Source organism: Mirounga leonina, unplaced genomic scaffold (genome assembly GCF_011800145.1).
Source record: "Mirounga leonina isolate KUSES-001 unplaced genomic scaffold, KU_Mleo_1.0 Mir_174, whole genome shotgun sequence".
Classification (NCBI taxonomy): domain Eukaryota; kingdom Metazoa; phylum Chordata; class Mammalia; order Carnivora; family Phocidae; genus Mirounga; species Mirounga leonina.
Window position 1 is genome coordinate 78,988,248 of NW_023270451.1, and position 20,866 is coordinate 79,009,113.

The 20,866-nt window shown below is 39.0% G+C and overlaps 1 protein-coding gene across 1 annotated transcript in view; it reads right to left on the reverse strand.

Moving 5' to 3' along the window:
- Window positions 1–20,866, reverse strand: part of LOC118021193 (olfactory receptor 6V1-like) — a 114,527-nt gene that overhangs the window by 11,040 nt on the left and 82,621 nt on the right. The window contains 1 exon segment of the mRNA XM_035021294.1: window positions 5,567–5,659. The gene's annotated coding sequence lies outside the window, so the exon portion shown is untranslated.

Consider the following 20,866-nt stretch of genomic DNA (forward strand, 5'->3'; position numbering starts at 1 on the left):
TTCTCTTCTTTTGGTCCCCTCATCATCCTTTTTGCTCTTTAACTCCCCATCACCCGATATAGAATAGACCTTCCTATCCATGGGGTGCCTGGGTGGCTCAATTGGTTAAGCTTCCAACTCTTGGTTTTGGCTCAGGTCATGATCTCAGGGTCATGAGATCGAGCCCCAGGTTGGACTCCGCAGCACAGAGTCTGCATAAGATTCTCTCTCTTCCTCTCCCTCTGCCCCTCCCCCTGCTCATGCTCTCTCTCTCTCTCTCTAAAATAAATAAATAAATCTTAAAAAAAAAGAATAGATCTTCCCATCCAACAATCAGCCTTACAGAGTATGTTCCCCATGTATCTGTAAGGCAAATATCCCAAGCTTGGCGAACTTCTATTTGCATAATGAATTTGCATAAGAATTTGGGGGGAAAAAATACAGTACATCCATCTCAAAGATTGATGCCAGGACAGAGTCCCATGAACATATGTCTAAGCTCTAAAAGAAAGGATATGAAGGTGGAATTTGAAGGAGATATGACAGTCATGTTTCTGTGAGGTATCTGTCACTCTCTTTTTCTAGGTTTCTCATCCTTTTCCCCAGCCTCTGGGAAAATTTTTTTTGTGATGGAGCTGCAAATATCTGGTTAAGTTCATGTTAAATATGGTGACGGGCATAACCAACATCACTTTAATGTTCAAATGATGAAGTGTAACAAAAATGGGGAGGGGTTTCGAACCTCCAAATCATTTGTAAGCAGTTTTGTAACATATTTTACTTGTATCTAGAAGTTGTGAGTGAGCCATCTGAAACTAAAGAAATGGCAGTAGAGAGACTGAGGTGACATGGAGAAATTGGGGGCATGGGGACTGTTCTACAGAACTGGATTTAGAAAGTCATCACAAAGAACACTGGAAGAGCTGAGTGAAGTAGAGGTGCTGTGCTAATCATCCTGTAAGAAAAACACCAGACAGGATGGGAGAAGAAATGGAGAAAAACCACCAGAGAGATTCTGGTATGTGGTGACTAAGGTAGGGTGCTTGGCAAACAGAACATAAATAACTGCTCAGAGTGCCCAGAATTTGATGAGACATTCAAAAGTCTGAGGAAAAATCTGAGGACAGAGCCTATGGATGAATTTGCAGCTCTGGCAGGAAACACATATTTTTCTCATAGATTTGGGAGTAGGAGACAGCTAGGAAAAGAGAGTGAAAGCAATAGAGAAACTACATGCGTAGGTAAAGGAGCTCTTCCTGAGTGTGAGGATGAGATGTCCTAACTAGAAAAAATAATGACCCCAATGCTGCTAAAGGGAGAATGAATGCAGGGAGTCTGCCAGTGACTGTCTACCTCTGCAAGCTTGTACTTAGTAAAGAGAGGCACCTGTAATTTATCTCAACTGTATGTAAACTCTGCCTACATTTTCCTTATGCTGTTTTGCCTGTGAGCAGATTCTGAGCTTATTGTACTTCCTGGGGGTTGGTAGATATTTGGATAAATTGTAGATAAGAGAAACAGAGAATTGCAGGACCTTGTTTTAGGAGAAGAAAATCACCCTTCTGATGTCTTCCCCCTTTCTATTGTATAGGCCCCTTTCTATTGTATAGGCAATAGAAAATGTCCCAAAGCCAACGGGGCAAAAAATCTGCCTGGAAGAGAATCTTGTATTTGGAGTTGCTTGAGGATGGTTTGGTCAATCTCTGGCCTCCTTGGAGGGGAATACTTGGTAGGTGGGTGAATGTCATTGTAATGTTACCTCAGGAATTTCAGAGAGCTGGGGGTTGGTGGAGATGGGCCCATGAATGGGTACAGCTTTTATGCTCTGATTCTCATGGTGCTAATTACTCTACATTCTTGAGAACTTAAGAGTCTAAAGAAATAACTGGAAGCAATGATCTTCTCTGAGATGGAACACACCTTTCCATATTCCCTCCTTCTGAAATAATATTCCTCCCCCGATGACCACTCTTCCATCTGTGCATCCGTGTACACATACATACACACACACACAATCTCATCTTCTCCCTGGGACCCTGGATCTTTCACCTATAGTGGTTGGTTTGAGCCCAAGACTGAGACATCAGATATCCTTCCTCCACTATTGTCTAGGTAACCTCAAGTACACGGCAGCATCACCAGCTCAAAACTGATTTGGGTGCCTTATTAGCTCTCAGTCTAATTCACAAACCTGACAGTGGCTGAAGCTCTGTTATATCTGCCCCTGACCACCCCCTGATTCAACAACATCCCTCACCTGTGTTCCTATTCCATACACCAACAGAATCTCCCTTGTTATTCAAGCAAATCAGTTATCCTTTTTATCATGACAGCTTCTCTCTCTTGGGCTCTGCTGCTTAGTCATTTGCTCCCCCAGGAATGTTGTACCCCGTCCTCCTGCACCTCACATCCTACTGCACATAAAACAACTCGCCAGTCTCTCTCCATTACCATAAAATCTTAACTGCTAATGTCATTTCATTTTGATCTTCCATTTAGCACTTAGGACTTAAATTCTACAAGAGTCAAACCCACTTTAATATCTTACAGAGATTGGGAGGAAAGAAGAAAATGCAATTAGCAGGAAATTATAAATTGATGAGAATTAATAAAGGAGCTGGTATGCTGTTGTTCTTAGATATCCAGAAAATTAAATTACCCTGTAATGAGAATAAAGTGCTCATTAAGAATTTCCTCATCCCAAGCAATCCACGGAACCTCCTAAAGAGGCAAGCCTCCGCAGTTCCTCACTGAGCTCTCAGTTATTGGCCCTGGTACAGTTTCTAAAGGAGTGAAGAATCATTATCACCATATATTAGAGCCTTACAGTAAAATTGCTGTGGAGGAGTTCTGCTTTCCCAAAAGGGTGCTGAACACTTATCATAGCCAAATTATGTGTGTCTGACTGTACCTTCCTGGCAAATAATTGAACATTATGTAGGAAATACATTTAGAAATAAATGAAAAGTTCAGGAATTCAAGGCAATAGCAGCTTTGGTTCGGGAAATTTAGGTTCAAACAATAAAAGTACGAGTTATAGGATAAGAAGACTATGATTGTGAGCAAAATTCACAAATGTCTTATAAACAGAAGGGGCCTGTTGATTTTCTCCCTCCCTAACACATCCACCCTCCTCGTGTAGGAACTGAAATCAAAGATTATCTAATAGTTATCTTTCCAGTCACCCATTCTTTCCTTCCACAGAAGAGCTACATCTAAACCATTGCCTCCCAACTCCCTACCTTCTCTCTCACCTCTTATAGTCCTTAGGCATTTTTTGTCACCCTTACATATAGGTCTTTTGCCCCAAACTTCTGAGCTCTGATACACTCTTTTTTCTCTACTTCCCTTCTAATTGTCTAAAACCACCCAAGTCAAGACCAAGATGTCTAAAAGTGGTGGTAGTTAATATGTTAACAAGAAAAAAGAAAATTTCTTTTAGAAATCACTTGTGCCTTTTCTGATTACTGGAAGAAAGAAATAAGCATTACCTGTTATCCATCTGTCCAAAGAAAATGACAGTTACCATTTTGGAAAATCATAGGTTTTGATTCAAAATGGAAATGACAAAGAATCTGAGGATTCATCCTCTAGCCCCGTGGACATGTGCAGAAGGTCCCTGCAGAGAAATTTCCCAGGAAATTTCCCATTTTTGTCTTCATTCTCTGTTTATTAATGTACTATCACCAAAGCATCAACTTTCAACATAGAAAATCTTTTTCTAGATTTAATTTATTATTCTTCAGTTTTGTTTAATGACAAATGTTGTATTAAAAATAGAATATGCTTTCAGTTCAGTTTTAGGTTTACCCAGCAGCTAGACAGTCTTGGAAACTTCATCCATTTTTCTCGGGGCATGTGTGGTCTAAATTTAAAAACAAATGAACACTTTTTAGCAAATGTTTTCCTTTTATACAATTTGTACTGCCTGTTTACTCTTCCTCATTCTTTGATAATTTATTTCACATTTCTTTGCCATTTTACCTAGCCAGAGCAAAAACCATTTAAGGTTTGACTAGGTAAGCAACTCAGAAGACATTAGCATAAAGAAGTAGAATTGAAACTCTACCACAGTCCCTGTAGTGCACAGACTAAATTCTTCATCAACTCCCTCATCTTTCTTGCTATTGTCTCTAGATAAAAGTATGCATCTGTGGGGGCCACACCCTCAAGCTTCAGTCTTCCTCATAAGCCCCTGCTGTCCTTCTGCTCCACAGGTCCTGTTTAGAATAATAAATTGAGAGTTAAGAAAAGGTAGAAGAGGACATGATCTGAATGGCCCAGCTAATCAGTAGCAGGACTAGAATGGTAAATTCTACAGACTTGAATCTATAGGTTGAATATCCACCTTTCTGAATACTTAATGACAACAAAGGAAGCAAATCATTGGAGTGGACTTTAGGTAGAAGTAAATGGAGTTGAGATCAAGAGAGGCCAAGGTGTTTAATGGATTCTCCACACAGACATAGAAGTTACCTGGAATGATGACATAAGCTACAGTGAAAAAGATCATTCTCAGCTAGATGCCAAAGTCTTCAATGAGGGAAGGGGATTGTTCAGGGGAGAAACTGGTTACAGGGAAGAGTAGTATAGCAGGATACAATCATATTAGCTCCGAAGTAGCAAAGATGATTGAGGTCTAAGACTTAGTTCAGATTTTTCATCTTTTCCAAGAAGCCTGCCTTGACTCTTCCTCCACCAATTGTTATTAAATGATTCCTGGAATGTTTCTATGGCACTCTGTGCAAATTTCTATGGTATCATAAACCAAGTGGTATCTATTAGTTTACATCTCTTTTAGACTATGAGCTTCTCTGGTGCCTGGTGCATAGAGTGGCCAACTAAAAATTTTTTCAACTGAACTCTTCTATTAGATTTTATTGCCTCCATCCAGTGTGATTTATTTTGATTATTTTCTTATCACCCTAAACTATGCCAAATATTCCAACAAGTCGGAATTAATAGAGATACTGGATTTAACATTATAGGTTCCTTATCACTGTATATATTAAAAAGAATGCATGAATGTTGAAGTCAGAGAGCTTTAAATGAGTTCAAATTCTGACTTTACAACTTATTCAAACTCTTTGAGCCTCCACTCCTGTAAAATTGAAGATAATAAACACCTCACAAAAGATGTTGTATAAATTAAAAGTAATATGCACTGTAATATGGATACAATTGCCTAACAAAGTGCATATTAGAATTCTCTCTCTCTCTCTCTCTCTCTCTCTCACACACACACACACACACATCTTTCTCTCTCACATGCACATACACACACTCTTCTCTCTGTCTTGAATTTGGGCATGGTAATATGACTAGCTTTTCACATAAGAATAGAAATAGTCATGAGTCAATTGCAATGGAAACATTTAAGAGACTCCATGTTCTACTCTTCTACCACATTGACTAAGGAGGCATGAAACTGGATGGAAATGCACGTGAAAGGCACCTAAACTGTTGGGCCACAGCCATGTAGAAGATAGCTGCCCTGGGCTTACAGAGGACTTTGCATAGATGAGAAACTTTTGGTATGTTTATCCACTCATATTTTTATGATGTTTGTTACAATAGCGTCACCTACCTTGTATATCTCATATATCTTCATATTTTGCATCCCCAGAAAGAAGATATATCCTTCCAGGCAGATAATTCTGTTACTGCTTCAGGATGAACACTAGAGGAGAAATATCAGAAGGGTCTTCTGTTGATGGATATGGTGTCAACTATACCTCTAAATATAATCTTATTTTTTCAAAGCCCTCCAGAGATGCTAGTGGAAATGGGGCAGTGTTATAGAATACTATTCTATTAATAAACTAGATTTAGTTTCCTTTTTCTATAACGAAGAACAAGAACTGGTGCCAGCTCCCTAACCAAAAAACAAAACAAACAAACAAAACAAAAACAAAAACAAAAAAACCCCAACACAACCACAACCTGGAAAACACTGTAGAAGAACCAAATGGACATGTTAGAAATGTAGTATTTCAGAAATAAAAAATAAACCTACTTATCTCCAAATAAAATACTATTTCTTTCTGTTCATTATTTTTTATTAATATATTGCTTAAATAATTTAGTAATATTTATAGATATATTTATTTCACTAAAATTAATATTTTTATTTAATTAATTTTTATTTATTTAACAAATAGTTTTTTAGAAATAAAAAATAATTAAAGAAACCAAAATAAAAATTCTGCTTATTGGCAGAATGGGAGAAACAGAGGAAAGAAGCAGTGAGCTGAAGATAGAACAATAAAGAAAATTGACAGAAAAAAATAAACAGATATGAGACATAGCTAAAGCAGTGTTGAGCGAAAAATTTATAGCATTAAAAATGAATACGTTAGGTAAGAGGAAAAGGCTTAAATCAATAACCTAAGCTCCCACCTGAAAAACCCAGAAAAGAAAAAGGTAAAATAAATTCAAAGGAAATAATAAACCAAGAGCAGAAATTGATAAAATTGAAAATAGAAAAGCAAAAGAAAAAACCAAAAATCTGCTTTCTTTGAAAACATCAGTAAATTGGCAAATTTCTAACAATGTGAATGAGAGAAAGAGAGACTTGAATTACCAACAGTAGGAATGAAAGAAGACATAGACCATACATACTATACTATACACTATAGACACTGAACATGTAAAAGGATAATAAGAAAATAGTAGGAACAACTCTACACACATAAATTTGACAACTTATACCCCCCCAAAAAAAAACTTCCTCAAAAGACGCAAAGTAGCACAACTCACCCAATATGAAATAGGTAATTTGAATACCCCATTACTATTAAGAAAGGTGAAGCCATTTTAAAACTCTCTAAAAAGAACTCTTCAGGCCCAAGTAGTTTAACTGGATAATTCTACCAAATATCTAGAGAAGAATTAATGTCAATTCTATATAACCTCTTTCAGATAATAGATTGAAAAGGGATTTGTCTCAATGCATTCTATGAAGCTAATATTACCAGGGCTTACAGGGGACTTTGCATAGGCGAGAAAATATGAGTGGATAAACATGCCAAAACATACCACAACCAGATAAAGACAGTGCAAAACAGAAAAATGCAAACCAATGTCTTTGAATATACACACAGAAATCCTTAACAGAATGTTAACAAACAGAATTTAGCAATATGTAAAAAGAATTACCACCATCACCATGTGGGGATTATTCCAGCAATACCAAGCTCATCCAATATTCAAAAATCAATCAGTGTAATCCATCACATTAACAAGTGAAAGAAGAAAAATCACATGACCATACCAATCAGTGCAGAAAAAGATTTTGACAAATTCAACATTCATTTATTTTTTTTTAAAGATTTTATTTATTTATTTGAGAGAGAATGAGATAGAGAGAGCATGAGGGGGGGAGGGTCAGAGGGAGAAGCAGACCCCCCGCTGAGCAGGGAGCCCGATGCGGGACTCGATCCTGGGACTCCAGGATCATGACCTGAGCCGAAGGCAGTCGCTTAACCAACTGAGCCACCCAGGCGTCCTTCAACATTCATTTATAATAAAAATTCTCAGAAAAAGAGAAATAGAGGACAACTACCTCAACTTGATAGAGAGTAGCTATAAAAAAAATCCTACAAGGGCACCCGGATGGCTCAGTCAGTTAAGCATCTGCCTTCAGCTCAGGTCATGATCTCAGGGTCCTGAGATCAAGCCCTGCATCAGGCTCCCTGTTCAGTGGGGAGCCCACTTCTTCCTCTTCATCTACTGCTCCCCCTGCTTGTGCTCTCTCTCTGTGTCAAATAAATAAATAAAATCTTTTTAAAAAAATCCTACAGCTAACATTACATTTACTGGTGAAAGATTGAATGCTTTGCCCCTAAGACTGGGAACAAGGTAAGTATGTCTGATCTCATCACTTATTCAACATAGCACTAGAAATTTTAAACCAATACAAAAAGGCAATAAAAGAAATATATGTTAGGAAAGAGTCAATGAAAACTGTTCATGTATAAGAGGATATACAAATGGCAAAAGAAAAAGCACATGAAAAGATTATCAACAAAATTAGCTATTGGGAAAACAGAATCACAGTGAGATATAATCCATCATAGATTTACCTATCAGAATGCTTAAAATTAAAATAGTAACAACACCAGGGTCACCTGGATGGCTCAGTCAGTTAAGCATCTGACTCCTTGATTGCGGCTCAGGTCATGATCTCAGGGTCATGAGATTGAGCCCTGTGCCAGGCGCCACACTCAGCTCAGAGTCTGCTGGGGATTTTCTCTCTCCCTCTCCCTCTGCCCCTCCCCCCTGCTTGCTCGTGGTCTCTCTCTCTCTCTCCCTCACTCCTCATAAATAAATAAATAAGTAAATAAGTAATCTTTAAAAAAATAGTAACAACACCAAATGCTAGTGAGGAGGTGGAGAAACTGCATCATTCATACATTGTTGGTGAGAAGGTAAAATGGTGTAGCCATTGGAAAGCAGTTTAACAGTTTCTTTAAAAACAAAACATGCAACTACTATGTGACTGAGCAGTTACATTCCTAGGTATTTATCCTAGAGAAATGAAGACTTATGTTCACACAAAAACGTGTACACAGACGTTTACAGTAACTGTACTTAAAATAGCTAAAAATCGGAAACCCAGATGATGTCCTTCGGTGTAAATTATTAAACGAACGGTGATACATCAATACTATGAAAAACTACTTAGCAGTTGAAAAAGAAATGATCTATTAATACACACAACCTTCATGAATCTCCAGAGAATTATGCTGAATGAAAAAAAAAGCTAATTCCCAAAGGCTATATGCTACAGGATTCCACTTTTATAACATTTTTGAAATGATAAAATTACAGAAATGGAGAACACATTAGGGTTTTCTAGGGGTTTAAGGAAGGGGTGGAAGAGGATGGAAGTAGGTATGACTAAACAAAAGCAACATGAGGGATCCTTGTGGTGATAGAAATGTTCTGTATCTTAACTATCTAAATCAATATCCAGGTTGAACTTTAATGTGAATGTCAATTTGAACTTCCTATAATGCCCATGGAGTTCCAGATATAGTCATAAGAAACTCATAATTGACTGGGTAGATATGCAATATGTAGTTCCATTTTGACTTCAGGTGTCATGTGTTTATACAACTGCTAATGTAAATGTTCTGTATCTTAACTATGAATGTCAATATCCTGGTTGTGATTTGTACTGTAATTTTTTAAGATGTTATCATTGGGGGAAACTGGGTTAAAGGTACATGGGATCCTTCTGGACTATTTCTTACAAATTCATGTAAATACACTATTATCTCAAAATAAAAATTTTAAAAGAAAAAATAAAAGCATCTGCACACAAAACATCATGATGTGTTTTCTAAGAACACATATAGAAAACACACTGAGCAGATAAGAGTGCTTGCTGGTAGGGAAAGGTGAGAATGGGAGTGAGACAGGAAACCATCAAAATCTTAAAGGGGAACACAGGCAGTAACCTCTTTGACCTCAGCCATAACAAATTCTTGCTAGACACATCACCAGAGGCAAGAGAAACAAAAGCAAAAATGCTTCCCACTTTGCTTTGCTTTTCAACGTTACTTTGGCTCTTCGGGGTCTTTTCTGGTTCCACACAAATTTTAGAATTGTTTGTTCTAGCTTTGTGAAAAATGCTGGTGTTATTTTGATAGGGATTGCATTTAATGTGTGGATTGCTTTGGGTAGTATAGACATTTTAACAATATTTGCTCTTCCAATCCATGAGCATGGAATGTTTTCCATTTCTTTGTGTCTTCTTCAATTTCTTTCATGAGTGTTCTATAGTTTTTGGAGTACAAATTTTTACCTCCTTGGTTAGGAATATTCCTAGGTATCTTATGCTTTTTTGGTGCAATTGTAAATGGTATCGATTTCTCAATTTATATTCCTGCTATTTCATTATTGGTGTATAGAAATGCAACAGATTTCTGTACATTGATTTTATATCCTGTGACTTTGCTGAATTCATGTATCAGTTCTAGCAATTTTTTGGTGGAGTCTTTCAGGTTTCTATGTAGAATATCATGTCATTTGTGAAGAGTGAAAGTTTGACTTCTTCCTTGCTGATTTGGATGCCTTTTATTTCTTTTTGTTATCTGATTGCTGAGGCTAGGACGTCCAGTACTATGTTCAACAACAGTGGTGAGAGTGGACATCCCTGTCGTGTCCTGACCTTAGGGGAAAAGCTTTCAGTTTTTCCCTGTTGAGGATGATATTAGCTGTGGGTCTTTTGTATATGGCCTTATGACGTTGAGGTATGTTCCTTCTATCCCTACTTTCTTGAGGGTTTTATCAAGAAAGGATGCTGTATTTTGTTAAATGCTTTTTCTGCATCTATTGAGAGGATTATATCGTTCTTATCCTTTCTTTTATTAATGTGGTGTATCACATTTACTGCCTTGTGGATATTAAACTACCCTTGCAGCCCACGAATAATTCCCACTTTGTCATGGTCAATGGAACAGTTCATAAGAAAAGGTATTAACTCGTCTTTAAATATTTGGTAAAATTCTTCTGGGAGGCCATCTGGCCCTGGACTCTTGTTTTTTGGGAGGTTTTTGATTACTGATTCAATTTTTTTGCTGGTTAGGGGTCTGTTCAAATTTTCTATTTCTTCCTGTTTCAGTTTTGGTAGTTTATATGTTTCTAGAATTTATCCACTTCATATAATTGCTCATGATATGTTCTTATAATTGTATTTCTTTGATGTTGGTTGTGATCTTTCCTCTTTCATTCATTATTTTATTTATTTGGGTCCTTTCTCTTTTCTTTTTGGTAAGTCTGGCTAGGGGTTTATCAATTTTGTTAATTCTTTCAAAGAACCATCTCCTAGTTTCATTGATCTGTTCTACTGTTTTTTTTTTTTCTTTCTATATCATTTATTTCTGCTCTAATCTTTATTGTTTCCTTTCTTCTCCTGGATTTAGGATTTATTTGCTGTTTTTTTCCCAGCTCCTTTATGTGTAAGGTTAGGTTGTGTATTTGAGACTTTTCTGGCTTCTTGAGGAAGGACTATACTACTATATGCTTCTCTCTTAGGATCACCTTTGCTGCATCCCAAAGGTTTTGGACTGTCATGTTTTCATTTTCATTTGCTTCCATGTATTTTTTATTTCTTCTTTAATTTCCTGGCTAACCCATTCATTCTTTAGCAGGATGTTCTTTAACTTTCATGTGTTTGTGGTCTTTCCAAATTTTTTAAAAGATTTTATTTATTTATTTGACAGAAAGAGAGACAGCGAGGGAACACAAGCAGGGGAAGTGGGAGAGGGAGAAGCAGGCTTCCTGTTGAGCAGGGAGCCCAATGTGGGGCTCAATCCCAAGACCCTGGGATCATGACCCAAGCCAAAGGCAGATGCTTAATGACTGAGCCACCCAGGCGCCCCTTCAAATTTTTTTCTTATGGTTGACTTCAAGTTTCATAGCGTTGTGGTCTGAAAATACGCATGGCATAATCTCAGTCTTTTTGTACTGGTTGAGGCCTGACTTGTGACCCAGTATGTGATCTGTTCTGGAGAATGTTCCATGTGCACTCAAAAAGAATGTGTATCCTGCTGTTTTAGGATGAAGTGCTCTGAATATATCTGGGAAGTCTATCTGGTCCCATGTGTCATTCAAACCCATTGTTTCCTTCTTGATCTTCTGCATCGACGATCTGTCCATTGCTGTACACGGGGTGTTCAAGTACCCTACTGTTATTGTATTATTATCAATGAGTGTTTTTTAAGTCTGTTATTAATTGATTTATATATTGGGCTGCTCCCAAGTTGGGGGCATAAATACTTACAATTATTAGATCTTCTTGTTGGAGAGACCCCCTTTATTATGATATAGTGCCCTTCTTCTTCTCTTAATATAGTCTTTGGTCTAAAATCTAGTTTGTCTAATGTAAGTATGGCTACCCCAGCTTCCTTTTGATGTCTATTAGCGTGATACATGGTTCTCCATACCCTCACTTTCAATCTGGAGGTGTCTCTGAGTCTAAAATGAGTCTCTTGTAAGCAACACATCAATGGGTCTTGTTTTTCTTTTTTTTTTAATCCATTCTGATACCCAGTCTTTTGATTGGAGCATTTAGTCCATTTACATTCAGAGTAATTATTGATAGATATGCATTTAGTTCTTTTGTATTACCTGTAAAGTCATTATTCCTGTAGATTGTCTCTGTTCCTTTCTAGTCTTTGTTGCTTTTGGTCACTCTTTCCTTCTCAAAGTGTCCCCTTTAGTATTTCTTGAAGAGCTGTCTTAGTGTTCATGAACTCCTTTAGCTTGTCTTGGAAACTTTTTATCTCTCCTTCTATTCTGAATGACAGCCTTGCTGGATAACATATTCTTTTGCTGCATATTTTTCCTATTTATCACGTTGCATATATCATGCCAATTTCTTCCAACCTGCCAAGTTTCTGTGACAAATCTGCTGTTAATCTTATGTGTCTACCCTTGTAGGTTAAGAACCTTTTGTCCCTGGCTGTTTTCAGAATTTTCTCTTCACATTTGCATTTTTCAAGTTTCACTATGATATGCCTTGGTGTTGACCTGTTTTTGTTCATTTTGAGGGGAGTTCTCTGTGCCTCTTGGACTTGAATGCCTGTTTCCTTCCCCAGATTAGGGAAGTTCTCAGCTATAATTTGTTCAAATAAACCTTCTGATCCTTCTTCCTGCTCTTCTTTTCTGGGACTCCTATGATATGGATATTAGTTCACTTTATGGAATCACTAAGTTCCCTAAGTCTATATTCATGATCTAATAGTTTTCTTTCCCTCTTCTTTTCAGCTTCATTATTTTCCATAATTTTATCCTCTATATAACTTATTCACTCCTCTGCTTCTTCCATCCTCATTGTGATTACATCCAGTCAGTTTTGCATCTCAGATATAGCATTTTTTATTTCGGCCTGACTAGTTTTTAGGTCTTTTATCTCTACAGCAAGGGTTTCCCTGGTGTCTTCTATGCTTTTTTTCAAGTCCAGCTAGGATTCTTATGACTGTTGTTCTAAATTCTTGTTCAGATATATTGCTTATATCTGTTTTGAGTATATCCCTGGCTGTGGTTTCTTCTTGATCTTTCTTCTGGGGAGAATTCCTCCATCATTTTCTCTAGGTTTCTGTCTTTTGCGTGTTATGAAAGCTTGTTATGTTTTATTTTTCCTGCTCCTGAGAGTAATGCTACATTAAGAAAGGGTCATGTATTGCCCAGGGCCTGGCACTTCAGGAAATGTTTCTGGTGTATACTGCGTGTACTCAGCTGTTGTGTTTTGGCTGCTCTTTCCCACAGGTCAGTCCTCTGCAGAGTTCCTCCTTGCTTGCAGTGGGGAATGTTTGGACCTTTAACTAGGTGTGCTTTGATTTGTTTGTTAAAATAAGCTGGGGTGGGGGGGAGTCTGATCAATAAAGGGGAAAAGGAAATGAAAAAAAACAAACAAGCAAAAAACTATAAGCCCTGAGCACCTGAGTGGCTCAGTTGGTTAAGTGTCTGCCTAGAGTCCTGGGATCAAGTCCCACATTGGGCTCCCTACTCAGTGGAGAGTCTGCTTCTCCCTCTACCCTTTCCCCTGCTTGTGATCTCTCTCTCTCTCTCTTATTCTCTCTCTCTTTCAAATAAGTAAACAAAATCTTTAAAAAACAAAACAAACAAACAAACAAACAAAACTATAAGCCCAATTCCAAAGGCGGGCAGGGGAAGCCTGGTCCTATCCACCAGAACTGAAATTGACACTTTGGAGCACTCTGTAATGAGTAGACTTGATGCATATGGGGGGGGTGTCTTTGCTCATCATCTGGGAGAGAGGCCCACTGCCCTGGCTCACAGTCAGACCTGCTATTAAAGATGCCCCTGCAGGGCATGGGGGGGGGGGGGGCTTGGCATGAGCGGCTTCCCAGCCCCCACTGGGGGTGATGTGTTGCTCACTGAAGTCTGACTATGCTGGTGGGTGGGGGAAGATGGTGTCACCCCCCTACCCTTGTCCCCAAGAAGGGGAGCTCACACCAAATGCTGTTCAGAAAACCCTCACAGAAAAGTGAATAGTCTCCCATCTTGTGTCCCAGGCTTCCCTCAGATCCCTGCCCTCAACCTATCTGTGCCTGGGCCATTGGCACACCCAGCATCACAGTTCTCCTGTGTTTTATCTCGGGCACACAGCTGGGATTCGAAATTCCAAATCTTAAAGGACCGTCAAGGCCTGGACCCACTCCCCTTCTCTAGAGAACAGCCTCACAGTGCTGTGTCTGGTGCTGTTTTGTTCCAGAAAAGCAGTTGCAAGGCCACACAAGTACCTGGAGTCTATGATGAAGCACAGTGAAAAGCTGTAACCAACTTATCTGCCCTTTGTGCGTGCTTCTGTCCCTTGCTGTTGAATGGCCACTCAGTAGCACCCAGTGAGTCTTTTGTCCTTGGAGAGGCAATATACCCTCTCCCAAATGTACTCCAGGAAGGGGAACGTTCTCTGTCAGTGTGACCCAAGGGATCCCTACACCATGCTGTTCTCTGTCTACTCCTGGGTCTCTGCCCTCCTTCTCCCCAGAAGAACCACTGCCTGCCAGGTTTGATTCCAGCGAATGGCATGGACTTCTAAAACCTCAGAATTTGTGCTCCACTGTTTGTAAAAACTTGCAATAGTCGGGCGCCTGGGTGGCTCAGTTGGTTAAGCGACTGCCTTCGGCTCAGGTCATGATCCTGGAGTCCCGGGATCGAGTCCCGCATCAGGCTCCCTGCTCGGCAGGGAGTCTCCTTCTCCCTCTGACCCTCCTCCCTCTCATGCTCTCTGTCTCTCATTCTCTCGGTCTCAAATAAATAAATAAAATCTTAAAAAAAAAAAAACAAAAACTTGCAATAGTCAGTTCTTCTTGAGTCCCCAGTCAGTGGTTTGGGGGAGTGTTTTTCTTGCATGAACCTGAGGTGCTGCTCTCTCTCCCCTTCTTTCTTTCTCTCTGTACTCTCTCTAGGAAAAGGGCTCCCTCTCCTCCATGGCCTGCAGCTTCTCTCTCCCTCAATTCATGTCACTGCACCTTGTACCTGCCACATTCTCTCCCTCTAATTGTGTAGATTGTTCTCTTAATCCTCAGATCAATTTCTTAGGTGTTCAAAATGATTTTCTTTTGATCTATCTGTGTTTGAAGGATGAGGCAAGCCCAGGGTCCCCCTATTACTCTGCCATCTTTGCAGTTTGTCTCTAATCTTATTATTCTTATGTCTTAGTTCCCTTTTAAATTTTCTGTGAAAGCATGATGTTTAAAGACAGAAGGGGAGAATTTCCTGCTAAAGGTTTTTAGTAGATATATTAAAGGAGAAACTACTGGAAAAATTGCTTGGAATCTTCCAATCTAGAATTCAAGAAAGATTTTTAAGTTTATCAACCCTTTTCTGAGTGTATGAGGAAACAGAAAGTTCCACAAACTCAGGCCCACCTGATCTTTAAGAATGTATTCAGTTAACAAGCCTCTATTCACAACTGCTATATGCCAAAAACTGCATTAGACACTGGTAAAAAATATAAGTCAGACACAACCTCTGTCCTCAAAGAGCTCAAAATCTAGTGGAGGAGACAAATAAACAGAAAATTGTAACTCAGCATAGAAAGGAATAAATAAAGATATGAACAAAATCCAGTGTGAATAAATTGAGCAAAGTGTGGGTTTTAGCTTGTTCTGGTGGACCAAGCAGGAGTGACATTCAAACTGTTCTTTAAAAAGGAGTAGGTGTTTGAGTGACAGAGAGAAAAAGGAAGTACATTCAAAACAGACAGGTATATGCCAGGCTTGAAGACATGAGAGGAAACAGCATCTTTCTCATGTAAGATTCTAAATCAGAGTTCTAGTTAGGGTTCTTCTGGTTGCAATGCAATCTAAGAAAATGTCTCAGCAAGGTAAGGAATCAAGGCATCAGTGAGGACTGGTCACCCTCCCCTGCCTGTGTCCCCCCTTTGCTTCTCCAGCTGCTCTTTCATCCTCTTCCCTCTCCTGACCAACTTCCTCTGAGTCTCCACTACCCGATAAATCTGTGATGATAATGACCCCATGCCCAACTTATCCTGAACTTTCAGGTCAGGCATTCAACACTGCTTTTGTGTCCCCCTTCAAATTCCTGAGAGAGAATAACTAATCAGCCCAGCCCAGCTCAGTTTTCAGACATGTCTATGAACAGCATAAAAGTGTCACCTGGTGAGCAGTTAACTCAGCATCTCATATCAACAAAGGAAACAGTCTCTCTTTTGATTCCTCTTTCAATGTCAGGTGCCTGCCTGAATATTCTGGGTTCATGTTTCCAAACCGAGGGGTTCCATAATTCAGGTATTCTGCAAACTTGGCTGCATATTACAGCTACTTCTAAGACATATTTAAAAATTCTGATGCCAAGACACCATCCCCAGAAATTCTGATATCATTGATTGGGCCGGGGTGAGGCTCCCCAAGTGATTTCATTGTGCACACACATCGAGAACGATGAAGACTTGTTTTTAGTGCATTGCGGGAGAATTGATGAGAGGCTCCCTTAGCCAGTGACTAATGGCATCCTTTCAGCTCAATGGTCATCAGCCTCAGCCACAGATACAGATGCTCTCTGACAACACTCAGATAATCCTCCATATTGTGGGCATATGTTGCCAAAAACAGATGGTATTGCCTCAAAAGAAGGAAGTAGCTTATTCCTGCATACCTGTATCTCTCCCTTCAGAAATGTAGAATTCCATTTAACAGAATAGGTAATGAGCTAATGGAAAAAGTAGGACAGTGTATAATAAGCTAAATTCTCACTGGAACTCCCAGATTCTATTAACTGGTGGTAACATTAGCTACATGGTTTATGCACTGATCCTGATGCAGCTGACTTTGACAAATGGCACCCTTCCTCCACATCACCTCACTTCCATGTGTATTTCTCCCCATTTGGTTCAGAGCCAGTTCCTCCAATGTTCAGTGAGGGGCATCTCCTTACCTCACTTTGTCCCTAACAAGGTCATAAGATTAAAGAGACAGTCATTTCCCCATCTAAATCATCTGCCTGGTTGGAAAAATACTAGAAAGGGTATATTTCTTGGGATGCCTCCCTCAGGAGTTTAGAAAAACAGTTTCTTCTTCAATAGCTAGTGGGATGACTAAGTCCTGCTCAGGCTATATCATGACCAGCAAACACAAGGTTAACTTTCTGTCCCTAAGATTCATGTCTCCTAAATAATCCAAAAACAACACTTCAGGACTAACGCAATGTCATAAGTGATTTAGCCAAAGTCTTCCTGGCATGGGCCAGCAGTTAGATATTTATCCTGGGCTTGGATTGCCAAGGGCATCATATGAAAATGAGGCAAAGCAGTGAACACACAGTTACGGGGATGCACATGTTTGGTGCCCATATGTTGGAATTCACAGACCCACAGAAAGATACTGAATTATATTAGAAATACCAACACAGAGACACATGGGCAAGCACATCAGACTGTGGTCACCAGCACTGGGCTAACATGTGAGGTCACATGCACATGTAATTTAAACATTGTTCCCCACCCAATGCCCATGACTCATTATCAATACTTGCACAAATTTATGTCCAAAGATAATATGGTAAACAGCTAATACTATCTACTTCTCTTCCTTTCACACCTCCTTATATATCATCCTTATATCCAGGGATATGGTGCCTTTGCCTGTGGAGAAGGAAGTGTACTTCCTTTAGGAGATGAGCTAGCCAGTTCCACTGCTCTTCTTCCTACCTAGTGGAAGAGGAGGAGCTCCCCTCCTGGCATTGGAGAACCCGAAAGTAAACCCACACAGTGAAGGCAGGAAGTAAGGTTCAGACATTGTGATGATGAGAATGTTCTTTTCTCAAATTCTCATCTCTGATGCTACAGAAACACTGGTCACTGTGGAGGGCTGAAAATACTTGTTCAATACACCTCTCTTCCTTTCACCCTTGTCTACTTATTGCTCTACTTGCCAAAGGTCATTTCATTCAACCCACTGCTTCCAAGACCTGGTGGTTGCTGAAGTGATGACATGCTATCCTGTCTTCTCCTTTCACCCCTCTCCAAGGTCTCCCAGAGATCAAGGAAGTTTACCTAAGCAGGCATCAGTCACATGTCCATGCCTACATGCTACAGTTGAGACATAGCCAAGATAATTCCAGGAATTGGACTTGGACAATATCCTAAGATAACCTTTCTTTTTCCTCAGAGCCTGGGTAAGGTGTTTAGTTTGGGACAGGCTGCCTAAAGTGAGGACCCACTTTGTGTCTTCTACTTTCCACCATCTACAACTGGCTGCCTACAGTTCACCTGAGGTCCAGATTGGAGAGAAAGAAAATCAGGTCTCAGAATTCAGCACAACTCTTCACAGTTGGCCCGAGCAGTCCTGAATGTAAGAAATTGTGCCTTCCATGATTCAGGTCTCAAAGTTTTCAATGTTAGAGCTTTTTTTGTTCTCTCAGATTTTCTGCTCATATTCATCTATTTCATAAAGAATTTTGAGCTCTATTCTGTGCCAGAAACTGGAGATAGAAAGGAAAATATAGCAGAGAACTTGCCTTCAAGGATCTCAAAGTATAATGTGAAGCTCTGAGCTTATATTCTAGTAAGTGTAGTTTGGATTATTTTTCATTATAAGTATTCATTTTCTTTAATCATATCAATCTCATCAACTACTTTTCTTTCTATTCATTAATATTGAAAATTATTCTTATAGCTAATTACCCACATCAATTTATTCACTATTTGGATAGAGTAGCCAGTTCAGAGTGAAGAAAGAAGATGCAAAACTCAGGATGGAGTTCTCCAGAAATAAAATATTTCTATGTACTATATGATATGATACCTGACATGTGAAAATATATGAAAGGAATTTAAAATAGGTATATATAAGCATATGGAAAAACATTGCTTTTATTTTTTAAAATACAGAATCAGAAAAAGGAATAAAATCATACTTAAATCCACAGTGAATGAAATTTTCATAATAATGATAGAGTCACTGATCACTGATTTAATTAAAATAGTACTATTTCAGGGGAGGATGAGAAAGAGAAGTGGGATCTAAAAGAGTTAGATCAACATCCATCATAACACAAAGTGTATAAAAAATCTACAATTGATAAGTCAATCACTAGCAGTATAAGCTTATCATTAAGAGGTGTGAAAATAATTACCAGAAAAGTTTAAAGTGGCTTTCTCCATAAAATAGGACTGGATAAATGGGAGAAAAAAGGACAGTGGCTTACAGTTTTTCAGTATAAGCCTTTTAGCATAATTTGCTCTTCTAAAACATTTATATGTTTTACTTTGATTTTTTTTAATTTTTTTAAAATTTTTTATTTATTTGAGACAGAGAGAGAGAGCACAAGTGGGGAGGAGAATCAGAGGGAGAGGAAGAAGCAGACTTCCTGCTGAGCAGGGAGTCCCATGTGGGGCTCAATCCCAGGACCCTGAGATCATGACCTGAGCTGAAGGCAGACGCTTAACCCACTGAGCCACTCAGGCGCCCTGTTTTACTTTGATTTAAAAAAATATTCTTTTGTTATCTTACCTTTCAGGAGACTATTCTAACTATGCTTAACTCTGGCATGCTACTGAAGTGCAGGGTGTTTATAAGCATCAAAAATTGAGCAATCAGTATTGACCTCAAGCAACTTAGCCAATCATTAGTCCTGATTAAAGAATCCAAGATCAAGAAAAGGGCAGATAATTATATATTATTTCTGCCAAGTGATAGAGCAAAAAACAATGATTCACAGTAGAATAACGACATCCACAGACTGCCTATTTCTCACTCAATATATTAGAAACCCAGTTTTGACTAATTCCAAAGAAGAATCTGTCACAGACAGATAGAGGTTTTTTTAAACATTTTATTTATTTTTTTAAAGATTGTATTTATTTATTTGACAGAGTGAGAGAGAGAGAGAGCCCAAGTAGGCAGAGTGGCAGGCAGAGGGAGAGGGAGAAGCAGGCTCCCCGCTGAGGAGGAGCCCAATGTGGAGCTCAAGCCCAGGACCCTGTGATCATGACCTGATCCAAATGCAGACGCTTAACCGACTGAGCCACCCAGGCACCCCTCTGTCATAGAATTTAAATGGAATGCCCAGCAACACATCATAGTAGATTTCTGCATCCTGAGTGACTGGTGTGAACCCGAATCAGCCTGTTACGATCTGGCTCTAGTTTACTTTTTAACATATGCTCCTAGTGTTTTCATTCAGAAATCTTATGCTCTATCCACACTGGTCTTCTCACTATATGCAAGGTATGTTATCTTTTTTTCTGTCCCCACAGCCTTCAATCACATCTTTAACTATCTCGCCACCTAGATCTGTGCCATTCTCTCCACCTCTCTGAATGCTACCCATCTTTCAATACTCAGCAGATCAACTTCTTATTACACACATGTGATAGGCAAAGCACACTAAGAACTGTAGAAGTTAGTCCCCTAAGAGCTTTATGTTTCATTAGAACATGAATGCAAGTAGGCAGATAACTATAATGCAAGGCAAAGTGAAGTAGATTCCATAAGAAAGGTATACTCAAAATACTGAGTGTTTAAAATGTGTATCATGACATCAATTTAGAAGAATTAGAATATGTTTCATGCAGCAGAGAATAGTTGAAACACACCTCAAGGAATGCAGGTGACAAGCAAGTGGAAATGTGAACTATTCAAAGGCATAGTGAAGGGTTGGAAGTATGAGCAAAGCTCAATTAGCAGAGCATCTTAAGAGATCGATGAAAAGCCCACTGTGGCTAAATAATAGTGTCTATTTTGGAGAGTAGTAGGAAGTGAACCTATAAATGCAAGTTGGTGACATGGTAGAAGGCCTTGAATGTCAGGTTGTGGAATTTTTACGTACCGCAGTAGGTAAGACAGCTGTGTAGGTTTTGAGAAATGAAGTGGCCCAATCAGAGTAC